At 40.3% G+C, this 14,118-nt stretch overlaps 1 long non-coding RNA gene across 7 annotated transcripts in view; it reads right to left on the bottom strand.

The window, feature by feature from the left end:
- The window catches only part of LOC310884752, a 47,955-nt gene that overhangs the window by 11,376 nt on the left and 22,461 nt on the right, over nt 1–14,118 (bottom strand). For 6 of the 7 annotated variants that reach the window (XR_014574373.1, XR_014574374.1, XR_014574375.1 and 3 more), the window contains 2 exons: nt 13,321–13,437; nt 1,562–1,704 (listed from right to left, as the gene is read on the bottom strand). This is a non-coding gene — a long non-coding RNA (uncharacterized lncRNA). Of the gene's footprint in view, nt 1–1,561; nt 1,705–13,320; nt 13,438–13,541; nt 13,799–14,118 lie in introns of all 7 variants that reach the window. The other variant, XR_014574376.1, reaches the window with a different exon arrangement.

Genomic DNA, 14,118 nt, shown 5'->3' with positions numbered 1-14,118 from the left:
GTGCCCCCAGTTGCACCTGATCGTGTGTTCACAGCCTGTGCATAAAAGAACCTCGTGGAATGTCTCGGTGGTAGCATTAAGGATTTCTTGTCACAGTGCTGTGGTAGCAAGGAGCAGACACATGCGTGCAGAATAACCATCCCGGCTCGCTGACTACCTGTGACATCAGTTATATTTAGTTGTAGGCTAGACAAATGCTTATCTGTGTGACCACATACCTTCCCTTGTAAAGCTAAATTTAAGGATGATGCCACAGTGGGAAATGTTTAGAAAATTCTAGTGTAGACAAGAACGTGCACTTGAAATTGCACATGGCAGTGCGGCATTTCCAGTCAGAGGAGCATTTGCAAAAACACCCAGCCTAAAGCTAATCTGTCCTGACTGCAATCAAGAAGGCTTATCACTGACTTTGAGGGAAACCACAGCATGCCAGTAATTACCGTGTTTGAAAAAGCTGCTGTCAATTACCTGCCATTTTTAAGCCCTGTTTTCTTTACGACACCGGTAATTATTTTGTGTACATGCTACGTGACAAGTTTTCTTTGGAGAAAAATGGACTGTATAGCATGTGCCATTTTCTGCTGCTCAGCAAAAATGAGATGCATTGTTTTGTTAAGGTAAAAGAAAGGCACAGACTTTCCGTGACCTGTCAAAGCTGGCTAGGAGCAGCTCAGTAAAAGACTGCACACTTCGCTTTGGAGTATGTCATGTGTTCCTCTTTGCTATCACTGCTGTCAACTGCTTCTCGGTTATTAACAGGAGTTTAATAGATCATCAGCATCACACCCTATAAGAGATATTGGTTAAATCACACCAGGCACTCCAAAGTTCAGGTTTGATTACTGGTTTGCAGCACCACTAAAATATAAATAATGGTATGGCTCCCACGAGTTCTGTAGTAAATATATTGCAGAAGTTGCACTTATTTCTCCTTTCTGCCCCTGTCTCTGTTTCTTCTTTGGGAACTTCTACAAGAGAGCTAACTGCTGCAGCATATGCTTTAGTTCCTGGGAATGCTCCCTCCCTGAGCTCAGGATGCAGAGGTGAAGTATTTAACCCTCTGCTGCTATTTCTCCAGGGTTATGCTTCGACAGCTTCCCTGCAACTATTAGTTAAATGAAGAAGCTCATTGCCAGAAGACACCTGACTAAAGTAATTATTTTTAATTGCAATTTAATTTTTATGGATCACGTCAAAAAGTAAATATAACAGCCCCTAAAACAAGAAAGTCTATCAAACATACTACAAAAGGAATGGGGAACATGCGCAGAACTGTCACCTCTATTTTCTTATTTTGTTCTTTCCAGTAACTAGGGATTGGCTTAAAATTATTCTGTAGCTCAGCAGCTGGGACTAAACAGTCCTAACTGTGGAATGGGACAGTAAGGAGTATACAAGAGGGAGAACTCATAAATGCACCAAAAAGGTGCAACTGCTTTGATATTGAAACTGCTGCACTTGCTACTTTGGTTACAGCACTTTATAGTCAACATACTGAACAAAGATGCCAAAGGTCTCAGAATAAAGTGATTAAAAACCATGATGATGGAAAGTAAAATACCTGAACCTGAAATCAGCTGGAAGACAGTATCCCATGCGATAACGACTTCTTGTCATAGCTATTTATTTTTGAAGGTCTTTAGTTGACTTGCTGTACCCATTGAAAATATAGTTGGCAAAGAGTAGCTTCCCTTGAATGTACATCTGCCAAAGAAGAGAAGAAAAAAAAACAGAAAAAATTGGCAAGAGCAATCTCTTACTCTAAATGAAGGTGATAGATTGAGGAACAAACAAAAAAGTTATTAGCAGGCCTGACTAACAGATTTATGGCATACAGCTTTCACCTTTCATGAATTGCTTTGTTAAATAAAATCTTCAGTTTCATTTAAGAAATTAAGACAACTTTCCTGTCCTTCAAAGTTTTCAAAACACCGATACTAATATCTGGAGTGTATAACTCAACATTTTGTTTACTGCTCCATGGACTACCAAAACCCAGCACCATCCACTCCGTCCAACATGATGTCCAACATGACATATTTGAAGATGAAAACAGACAAATAATCTAGGCACAGGAAAAATGCACTTTTTTCCCCCACCCACATGTTAACTCCTTCCCCAACACTGTAAGGAGGAGTAGAAACAGTGTGTTATACTTCTAAACTTTCATAAATAGCAATGAATGTTCTTACTATAAATACTAAACCTCATGTAGAAACAAGTTTTTAGAGAAGGAAGATGAGCAACATCACTGGATGAGTGATCTTAAACCTACAGGAACTAGCTAGGCCTGATGTTCAAAGCCATAAGAGTTGAAAACATGGGCAAAATCTGAAAATACAGCATTTTTCTCTCCCTGGAAGAGTAAAACAGGAGACTAAAGCTAATTCAGAGCTGTTCAGAAAAATCCAGAACCATTTTTCAACTGTATTTCCAGTTTTGAACTTGTTTTTGATTATGAGGTATATTTCATAACGCCTCGTTCATTTGCATGTTTTATGCAGCTGGCATTTGCAGAAGACTACCTTATCATGGTATTCTCAATGAAATAATGTTAAAAGTCAAATTTGGTTTTGTGCTGGAACTTACAATTCTTAAGCAATTCAGATCTATGATGCATTTGCAGCAAGGTCACAAAAACTGAAAGGAGAAAGCCTTCTGCATTTTTAGTGTTTCTGTTGGTTTTGGATGGGTTTGTTGGGTTGTACCTTTGTTTTTTGTCCCTGTACTCAAAACAGCTAGAGCCTGTTCAAGAAAAGACAAATACTTTTTCAACATGTTGCAAAGACTGTTTCTCACAGATATAGAAGGTGTGGAACATCCACATGAATGGTCTCAAAATTAAGGCTTGAAGAAAAGCCTGTCAAAGTTTTAGATATAAACCGAACGGAGGTGAGAGCATGGTCAACCTTTTATCAGTCGGCAAAGAAACAGTGACGTAGCTGGGCCAGGTTCTCGCTGACATGGAGGCCTGTGTCAATGTTCTGGCAGTGTAAAGGGGCCTTTGTTAAGTGAAAATTGGCTTCACTGAATTTAAAACGGTAAGAATCATTTAAGCTATTGTACTGTCCAAAGCTGCTTGTGTAGGGGGATGTTCACAGTTCACACAACTGGAAACGTCTGGCTCAGCCCATGGAAGCTCTCAGTACGCAGGACTCCAAGTCAAGACTCTCTGAATACTTCAGGGTGATGCATGTTCGAGTCAATACAATAGATTGACTTGAAGAAAATCTAGAGGACCACTGAATTGTCTTCATCATACCAATATGTGTTCATCCATAATGAAACCAGCAATGCACATAACACAGAACATCGCTTTTGTGTGTGGGTAATAGAGAAACAAGCATTTTTTATCAAACATTTTTCAATTCTCCAGGCAAAAGTTCTTATAATAGCCCCATTTTACATAACCGAAACATTTTTCTTTGAGTCCAGTAGCTTGTCTCATTATTACGAAGAGCTCTATTTACCTGCATTCACGGCAAGGCAAATCCAGAAGGAATGAACGGTTTGTTTCGTACATGCTCACCATTGCACTGTGATGATACAGGTCTTCATTTCTGTGCTCCCTTGCCTAAATCAAATGTTGTGAGCAGCGTCACCGTCACAAGAAAGGGAATCCCATAAGATCTCCTTGGGGTGAAGTTTTGGGTGTATGTCAGCAGGTGGAAATGACAATAAAATTTGGTCTTGTTTTCTGATTCTGCAGCTGTAACCCTCCATGTCTGTGTGTTCTCCCCTTGAGGTAAACTTTGCCTTCATATAGTCTGACTTTCCTGACTCTCTCTTGATTTTCCTATCCTCATTTCAGTTTCTTGCTCATGCCTTATACATATGTTTCTTGCCCTGCTTCTCACTTGTTTCATAATCAACGCCTTATCTTGCTTCCCATAGCTGACTTTCTTAGGCTGGTCTCACGTCCCCTTCCTTATTGTATTTTCCTTATATAGATCCTTCCAATCTGACATCCAGTTCCTCATACTTCTCCTCTGTGTCTCTGTTACTGTTCTCCCTAAATTCTGCATGCTCTTTCCTTGTCCATGGTGGGAGCACAGAGAACAAAAAACCTCTGCCACCTGTAGCCCAGCTTACCACCTCGGCTTCATACGGCAGCAATTTGTGCTTTGGTTTGGGCACCTCTCCCTGGTCTGTTCCAGCCGTCGTGTTCCCCATCCCAATAACCTGAATTTGCTTCCTCTTCCTGCTGCAAGCCCTTACACATTGTGTTCTCTTATCTAAGTGCTCCCCGCTGCCAGATTGATAAGGAAGCAACAAACAACACTCCTCTCCTCTCGGCTTTGTGTAACCACTGGCACTGTCCTACTGCCCGAACGCGGTGGGTAGGTACCAGTTTTGTTATTTGGTTCAGAGCTCTGACTCTCTTCCAGTGTGGCCAGTAATGAAAACTGTAACAAGTAGATAGGGAAGGAACCTTTTGCAACTGCAGGATTGCCCATAGAGGCTTTGAAAGCCTGAAAATAATGTTGCTGTTTTCTACATTTGTTCTGCAATTGTACCAAACAAAGAGGCTGACAGGAGTGGTGGATAAATCTATTGCAAAGATGACCTGATGCGTTAATTCAGAATGCACTGAAACCTTTCTAAGAGAATACAGATGAGAAGGCTGCCCCTGGCAGTCACCGTCCCTGTCAGAGGAATGTAGCCCCTCCACTGCAATTCACCTGGCTGATTCTGTGATGTTAGGACGTGGAGGAATTTAGTTATTCCTGCCACCACAAGCCATCAGTTTGTGCCTCCGAGCATAAAATTCAAGCGTGCTTGCAACTTTGTTTTGCTTTCAACTTTGCTTTGCTTGCATAATATATAAACGTTACCAGTCAAAGTTTTCCAGTGCTTTTCCAGTTCCTGTCACTCTTATGGCCTCTCTAGCACGTCGCTTTCCTAGGTTGGCATTTTATGGCATTAGTAAGAATTTAATCTTCCATGGGGTATCTTTGTGGCTTAGTTCATGCCTAAAACCGACAGAAACTGTAGAATCATAATGTTCATGAGCAGGCATCTCCAAAGGTCAACTTCTCTCCATAGGTATAAACTGCTGTAGCAAAGGGCATTTAACCATACTGGGGTAAATTTAATCCAGAGTATTATAAAACTCAAACCTTTGATGAAGGTCAAGAGATAAATTTGGAGAGCTGCATTTTGGAGTGGGGGGAGGTTCTTCCTCCTCTCAGGGCTAAACATAGTTCTGGCAAATGGCCTCAGACTGAAATTCTTGAGGGAGTCATAATAAGCAAGCCAGGGCAAAGAGGAATGTTTTTTTTCTCCCTGATTAATTATTCCACATAAAAAGGTGAAAGGTCAAAGATGAACTTAAATACTAATGAAATTCTGAACTTCAGAGCAGCAATATGTCAGAACATTAAAAAAAAAAGTCAAAATAAAAAATGTTTTGTTACTGGCAACAGTAGGTTGGTTTTGTAAGCATATATACGTATCTCAGTTCTGATTCCTTTTAACCTTTTGGAGAAGGGAAACTTTTAAATGTTAAACACAGACATTAGGCAATCCACAGGAGGGGTTTGGGGAGCTCAGCCCATACTTTTCCCCTTATGTGCCTTTCTGCATCTTTCCAGCTGACTGAAGGAGTGAAATGGGGTTGTCTTTCAAGTTACCACAAGGTCTCTTTGCCCTTCTTTTCTTGACTGAGACAGTCAATCTCAAGGTTAATTTCCTTCTTCCTTCTGTCTAGGAATATTTCACGCAGATTAGGAACCTTCCCATATTTGTACTATGGAAAGAATTCTATTGATTCAAATGAATATGTATATATGCACTCAGATGTTCAAGGAAAAAAAAAAAAAAAAGAATTGATCACAGTGAAGTTCATTTAAATGTAATTGCCAGAGCTGAAATAAATTTAATGAAGGCTTTGTTATCTTTCTGGGCTTTGTAGTACCGCCCTTCTTGGGCTGGTAATGACAAACAAGATGGTTGAGCTGTCCTTTTCATGTTACAGATTATCTGTGCTGATGATGACATACAATTTTTACATCATTGTGGCATTGTAAATAGGTATCTAACCTGTAAAATACAAAGTATAACTTGTAAGCTCAGCAGGGCTGGAGTGGCCAAGGTGTTTCAACCAGCAAGAATCTGCAGGGAAGCCCAGAGAATGACCAGAGCTCCAGAAAATATGACCTATAAAGAAAGGTTGCATAAACTGTGCCTGTTTAGTGTTCAGAAGTGAAGACTGTGGGAGCATAGTTATGGGAGACAGAAGGTACATAAGATTTGCTACAGAAAGACAGCCAGCAGTCTGTTTTCCATGTCTGTGATAAACAGAGCGAGAGCTAATGGGCTTTAACTGCAGGAAGAAAAATTAAATAGGAAAACCTGACAAGCAATAAGAGTACAAAGCATTTGGGTATAATTTTGTCAGGATATCGTGGCTTCTCTATCACTGAGACTTTACAAACAGGTTGAACAGCAAGAGTTGAATTCACCTCACCTACATCTGAATCCCACGGAGAGAAACTGGCATTTCCAGCGTGTGATTCATTCGACCCACTTCCATTATGCCCTGGAAGAAGATGATGCACAGTGTGGAAGTGCCTGTTTCCCGTCAGGGGCTATGAAAGACTCTAGAAAACTGATGCAGGTCTAGAGGTCTCTTTTGTAGATCTCTGAATTTCTATTCCAATTGCACCATCTCTCATGTCAGTAATAGCACGGACACAGCTGATTGTGTACTGGTGAAAATGGCCAGGCTAGGTGACCTCCTGAGGTTGTTTCTAGACTATGAAGGAAACGGAGAACTGTCATTGCAGAAGGTCTGCCTAAATAAATACGAACACCAGAGCTACTTGTTAGTAGGATGACAGTAAAAAAAATAAAAAATAAAAAAAAAAGGTATTGTTTGATGGCTGCTTGGCTGAGTAATTTGGAACTAGATCTTGAGTAATTTGATTGTTAATAAGCAAACAAGTAAATCACCACCAGTCAATGAGCAAACCAGCATTCTTAGTCAAAGAAGCCAAGAGCAGTAGAGGCTGATTATCCTTTAACTTTCTGATTACGGCCTTTCCAAAATAGCTTTTGTGAAACAGAAAACAGTACAAATAGTTGCTAAAGTTTGGTTCTGTGTATAAATAGAGGATTCCACATCCTGAGCTCATTTTGTACATGCTATTTTTACTAGAAAAAAATACTAAAAACGTTGCCATCTTGACTATCTGCAGCAGAAAATGGCAGAAAGGATTTTGAATGGTATTCCCAGAAGATTCCCATTCAACTCCTGAATCCAGAGAAGTCCAAATTCACTGAATGGCCTGATATAGCACAAATTCCTTTCATGCTGTTGATAAGCTGCAGAATCAGCTCAAAACATTCAGCCTGTATCATAATGAGTGCACTTAAGAAGCTGGCAAGGCTTCGGTCAGCTGCAAGGCAAATGCAGTTATAGAACCCAGCCTTCCTTTAAAGGTTTTGGATCTCAAGATCAGCTGGAATGAGATGGATCGCTGTGACTTTCCCTCACCTTTTTCAGGACAGTATTCCATTTTACAAGGGACAAGAATTATGAAAACCTCGTCTGTGAGATTTCTCATACTGCTAGTTTAACTTGCCCTGCACAACCACTTAGAAGTGTGCAACGCCCCTTACCACTATGCTACCTCACTATTTTCACCCTGTAGCAGTCTGGAAATGGCAACAGCATCATCACCAGTGAATTTCAATAATTCTTTGTTTCATCTGAAACATGCACGCCAGAATGCTGGCTGGGGAAGGGGAAGTTCAGGAGATATTAAGGTCAGACTGTGGTTTCACCTGACTTTTGTGGAGTCTTCTGCATATTTACGTCTTCTGGAAAAAAAAAAAAAAAAAAAAAAAACATGAATTCTCCTGCACTTCATCTGGGCCTTGTACCTATGCTTGGATGGCTCATTTCTCTGTGGCTGTCTGTTTTTAGGTGTGCATGTGTTTTACCACTAATAGCAAATCCAGCAGGTGTTAACTGAGGGCAAGCTTTGTCCCCTTCCTGTTTTGTTTCCTCTTTATTTTTCCTCTTCTGTCTTCCTCGCATATTTAGAGGACTTCTGTCTGTGTTTCACACTTAACAGACAGTTACTGATGGCACAAACCAGGCGCACTGCTTCTTGCTGGACAGGCCAGTTATCTGTGTTGTTGCCTGGGATAAGCGTAGTCTGCCATCAAAAATGTCCATCTTCAGTCTGTGGCTGCATGGCCATGGCGCAAGTGAAAACTACAGCTGAGCATAAGCAACTTCCGTGGCTCACCCGGCATTCTTCGAGTGCAGGAGCACATTCCCAGCCCCAAGGGTCTGGACCTCAGGTTACCTTCTCCCCTCTGTTGTATCACAGTGTCGGTCCCACCTGCTCTGGGAAGCGTTACCTTTTAGTTGTGCTATTGCGGCTCAGCCCCATCCAGAGCTAATTATAAATCTAGAAAAGCGCTAGAACTAAGCATTTAGTGCTAGTTTTCCTCAGCTAGCTCTCGTGACATTTAACCGCCATTCCACACAGTACAGCACTGATGGATGGAAGCAAGTACATCAGCTAAAGTTTGTTCTTTGACTCGAATGTGATGGTCTTACAGCAGTGTGTGTTTGTGTGAGTGTACGTATGTAAGCACACCATGCTTTGTTGTTGTTAGGTATTGTTAGGTTCGTGTTTGTTATCCTGGTAATTTCTTCACAAATGATGCATGATTATAAATTGGTAAACTACACAGAAAAAAACACTACACCTTGGGGGAAAAAAAAAAGAAAAAAGAAAATACTATGAAAAGAAAAGAAAAGAAAAAAAGAAAAAAAAAGAAAAGAAAAAAGAAAGAAAACAACAGGAATGTTTGGTTGTTTTGTTTTGTTTTGTTTTGTTTTTTACCCAGCACAAACAATGCTGTTGAAAAGCCACCTTTTGTTAAAAAAAAAAAAAAAAAAGAGCAACAAAACTTTGGTTCCCTTCTGCCTCCTGCCCCTCAAACCTACAACTTCCTAACATTTTGAAGGCACAGAAACTGCCCATAGATCTTTAGATGGGGGCAGGGGGAGCGAGGGGGGTTGTCCGTATGGCAGGAAGTCAATGCCCTGATCAGAGAGAAGCAACTGCCCCTGGGAGCAAGTGCGTTATTGTAATGCTTCTGTAAAATGACTTCCTCGAGGCATCTAAGACTATAAGAGCTGACTAAAAGCACATGGTTAATGTCATACAACATTTCCTTCTTGCCTAATATGTAGATTAAAACTTGAACTTAATTCTTTTTCTTTGAAGCCACGAATTCCTTCTCTCTAACTCACTTCTATTTATTTAGTTTAACAATAGTTATTTTAGTAGGAAATTAAGGACGGACTCTGTCCTTCTGAGTGTACTAGGGGTAGCCTTTGGATTCATTAAATGCAGAGGACAATTGTGTTTCATTTTGAATCTTTTTTTTCTGATCATTTGAGGAAATTCCCGTGGGTGTTATACCAGAGGAAATTAGTTATGTGCCTCAAGACGAAAACATGTAAAATTAAGTACATTTTTAATACTACTTTTACACAATTTGAAAGAGACCTTCCCCTCCTGGGGACATTACTTTTGCTTTATTGAAGCTTTGCTGCCTAAAATAATACAAAATTAAAATGTTTGATATATGTAGCTGAAGATGATTCCAGAGGCAAAGAACCTTCTTCTCATGGTCTCTGTGCATTTTTGCCCCTTAATGCTTTTACTGAAGTTTTACCCAAATTAAAGCAACAACATCGCATATACTGGTATGAACACAGCTGCACAGGATTATATCAAAAGCTCGTCTAGCTCATCCAGTATCCTGTCGCTACAAGTGGCTGGTAGCTGAGTGAGGAGTGGAAGGGCATTTATAAGAAAGTCTTACTCTGTGACTCATGCCAGCCTTAAGCAGTTAACAATTCAGGGATTTCCTTAACCAAAAGCTGTGTCTGGGGCATCGTGTTGATAGCTGCCAGTGGAGCTAACCTTCAGGAATGTATCTAATTCCATTTTGAACACATTTATACTTTTGGCCTCCACAACATCCTGTGGCAAATAGCTCCACAGTTTGATGATGTGCTGTGAGAAGAAGAATTTCCTTTTGGTTTAAATCTGCTGCTTATCTTTTCATTGGTGCTTGATCATGCCTGTGATTTAAGAAACAATGAACAATTACTTCTTATTCCTTTGCCACACCATTTTTTCTTCATAAAGCTTTCTTGTACCTCATCTCAGTTCCTTTTGTAAGTTACCCTATTTAGTCCTTCCTTATATGAACAGCCATTCCATGTTAAATCCTTTCTTGAGATGTGGTGAAGACAGTCACGTGCTGTGTATCACAATCTCAAGAATGTTTCCTGTTATATTCACCCTTTTACTAAACATTCGGCTTGTACTGTGACCACTGCAGAGGACTGATCAGAAGTTTTCAGAGAAATGCCTGCAGATGAATCTTAGACTTTAGTGTTAACAGCTACGGTGTCCGTCTTCGAATAAGTAATTACGATTCTTTCCCCCCATGTAAATTTATTGACAACTAATGTCATACGACAACTGACTATCAACCACTGGGCCTTGCACGATCCCTCTGGAGCCTTCTGCGATTAGATTTGAGCATTCCAGACAGGCGAGTGTGACCTGGAATTTTGTTCCCTATGACACAACTGATTTTTCAGAAGGGGGCGGCGTGGTGGTGGTGTAGATGTATTCTACCCTAAATGTAGTGACTTCGTTCTGATCAATTATTACTTCTAAACTGCAGGCAGGCTGGTCCCGGATCTTCAGCAGAGCCAGTGCTGCTGTCCAGTAAAAAAGAGCAATGGCTGATTATAGGTTCTATAACTTCTTAATATTTATCATTTTACTTCTGAAGTGCTCTGGAAATAACTATGTAAAACGCTGTGGCCCTTTCTGATTTGTGACTTGTGGCAGAGTTGCAACTTAAAGCTTCTTGTCTTCCTTATGGTCTTTGCAAGTCAAGGCAGCACGCAGACAACACGAGGAGAGGTGGAGCTGCTGCCTCCGGCAGCTTTCCTCAGTGCACTGTGGCCCACAGAGGATGCTTGTACGCGGATGGTGTGGCTTTGGTCAAGTCTCGCCCTTCGCAGCCAGCCCCGTGGAACGGCTGTGAATTGCTGCTGGTCTCGTGGTGGGCAAAGCTGTTCTGGCTGAGCACGGTAGCAGCTGGGTGGACCTGACTGGGACCTGCTTCAGGATGGGTTGACCCCCTCCATTGAAAAAACAGCCAGGGCAGCTCCATCCTTATAGGATGTTCCCTGTTTGGTTACCATTTCAAATGTTGTAGGGGTTGTAACACAGTGAAATAGGCTCACGCCCTTGAGGCTCTTTGTTTGCTCAGACTATTATTTGTCATCTGAGAGGCATTAGTGGTATCGAAGAAAAACCTATTAACATATTTCTTCTAAAAACAAACTCCATTCTTCCCTAAACAATGGTTAGTGTCTTGTTCAAGCAGAACAACTAGCCACCTTGCCTTTATCAATCAGTTTTAAAAGCAGTAATTAAGACCATGCTAACAGGCTAATTAGGTTTCATGTTTTACTCCTCATATATCTTTTGTCTGTATCTGAGCACTGACAGAAATTGAGCTTATGCTGGTGTCTTATCTTTGTAACAGTGAATTAAAAGTAAAGTGAAGTAAAAAAAAAAGTTGCATATATACCATATGATGTCTTTAAACTGTTTTTAAAACTAAAGAAGGTTAAGAGCTGTCCTAAGGATAATCAGTTTGTGAAACCTAAAACATTACTTATTATTGCGATTTTTCTTTCAAAAATAATAAATCCTTTCCACACGGGAATGCAAAAAGGTAACAGAACAGAATCAGAGTACACCTCTGTAACTGGTTAAACGAGATCCTCAGAGCTGCTAACAATCATTCTCTTTCTCAATCGTGGGTTATTCATACTAAAAAATGTAATCTCTATCTTCTCTGCAACAGACCCTCAGTTGATTGTGACTTTACAGGCTATTTTCCCACTTTGTACAAGTAGTGGGATTGGAAGAAGTTTTGTTTTGTTTTGTTTTGTTTTGTTTTGTTTTGTTTTGTTTTTCCGCATTTTGCGTTTTCTAATTATTTATATCCCTTTGCCACCAGAGAGGATGAAAACATTATTAGTATTATCAGGATAAAAGAAGCTGAGTGGTTAAGAATTTAATCCTCTTCAGATATGTATTCTGTGGTTTTATACACAGCTAAGCAATATCAGATGGACTGCTGGTGTCACCCAGTGGACAGAGAAGTTCATCACAGATGGGTGTCTTCATGTAGAGATTTTTTTCCTGCTGCAGGAATAGCTCATTCCTAACCGACAGAAATAGCCTTAATTTTACAGTAGCTGCGATGAGAAGATATTTGAAAGATCTTCTAATGCCATGGTCACTGCTACAAAGGTATAAAGCAAACACAGGAAGCAGTACTTGCTCCTTACCATTATTAATAAGGTAGACAAAGAATAATCAAACATTAATGAGCGGGGACTCTCTCCTACCGGGAAAAAGTGATTAAAATAACCAAGTAAAGCAGCACTTGTACTGTTGTTTATGAAAAGATGTGAGGATTATGAAAATCCAATTATAACGCAATTCTGTGAGATGCAAAACAAGATTGCATTCTCTTAACCTAATAACAGCTTGCGACAGAAGTGAACAAGACCTGGAGAATCCTTTTCTCACAGAGTTACAACAATAATGTATTTCAAGACAAGCAACCCATGTTTTGCATGCAAAACTTTAATGGAACAAATCACCTATGAAAAATGAATTAAACACTTGCAAGGAATTTTAATGCTTTTGGGCCGCATATGAAAGATATACAAGTACTTAAAACTAACTTTAGTCCATCCTTCATCTTAGACATTTTCCTGATTTTCAAAAGGTACTTCTGAGAATGTTGGAAAATTAAAGCTTTTTTGTTGTTGTTGCTTTAAATACTGAAACACACCATTGTGTGATGTGCTTGAAGACTTTTTGCCACAGATGAAGCAGAAATGGGGTTAAGTGCATAGATGGCTACATCTAATTACTGGAGTCCACGGGAAGAAATCGTGTTCCTTTTCTAATGCCGTGGCAAGTAGCATGTGCTTCCTGCCCTTTGCAAGTAGAAGGAGAATGACCTGATGCATCGTAAATCCTGAACTGCTAACACACAGAGAAGGGTGAGGGCTGCTGGGGTGACAGCCTGTACTTCTGCAGAAGGCAGGCTAGCAATCTGCTCTCCTGCTGGCACAAATATTCACGACATGTGGCAATCCCAGAGTCACTCATTTGTAACCAGATCACAGTAATAGCATTAGAAGTTAAATAATTGACTGCAATGTTTTTAACATACCAAAAACATGCCAGGAGCCACATTATGCCTCTGTTCCAATAGGGAACCTCTATGATCTGTAAATGCATCTGCAGAGGCGATGTCGTATTTGAGGAGGCGAAAGGAATCCAGACAACCCTAAAGCAAGAAGGGAAGCACAATTATATAATTAAGTAGGTGGTCAATTTTGCCTGACCAGTGCATTCCTTCCAAACAAGTCCTTAAAAACTCAGCTGAATTACCTTTCTCTGTCAGACCACGTAGCAATGGTTCTTCACACTATGTATTTGGTGACAGGAGCTTCTCAATTTCTCCATTTCTATTTGTGAGTCTATTTCTCTCAAAAGAAACTGCTCCTCTGATTTGTAAAATCAGATCGATAGTTATGATAGCGGGGGTGGTAGCTAGTTGCTGTGCAACTTCTGTATGACTTTGTCGTAATCCTCTGGAACCCTCACTTTCAAGAGTCTTTCAAAAGCCATTAGTGAACAGGGGCCACCTGCAGGACGCCACACGGTGAGACAAGGAGACAATGCGCAAGGGTTTTTTTTCCACGTGTGTTTTTTCCACCCATTTCCCAAATGGGTTTTGAGGCCAGGCTTTCAGGAGGAAGGACCAATATGAAAATTTAGATCTGAAAACACCCTTACTTTCATAAAACCTTACTTTACATAAAATATAGATATTTAATTCAGATTTAGCCTCTGCTTCTTGGATTAAAAATCCTGCTAGTGCTGAAATGCGTAGATTTTTCCCAAAGACTTCATGAAAGCCACAGTTTGACCTCTTCTATGCTAACTTTTCAAATACAAATCAGAA

This window comes from Anser anser (assembly GCF_964211835.1).
Source record: "Anser anser genome assembly, chromosome: 1".
Classification (NCBI taxonomy): domain Eukaryota; kingdom Metazoa; phylum Chordata; class Aves; order Anseriformes; family Anatidae; genus Anser; species Anser anser.
This window is presented reverse-complemented; position numbering and strand designations above follow the sequence as displayed.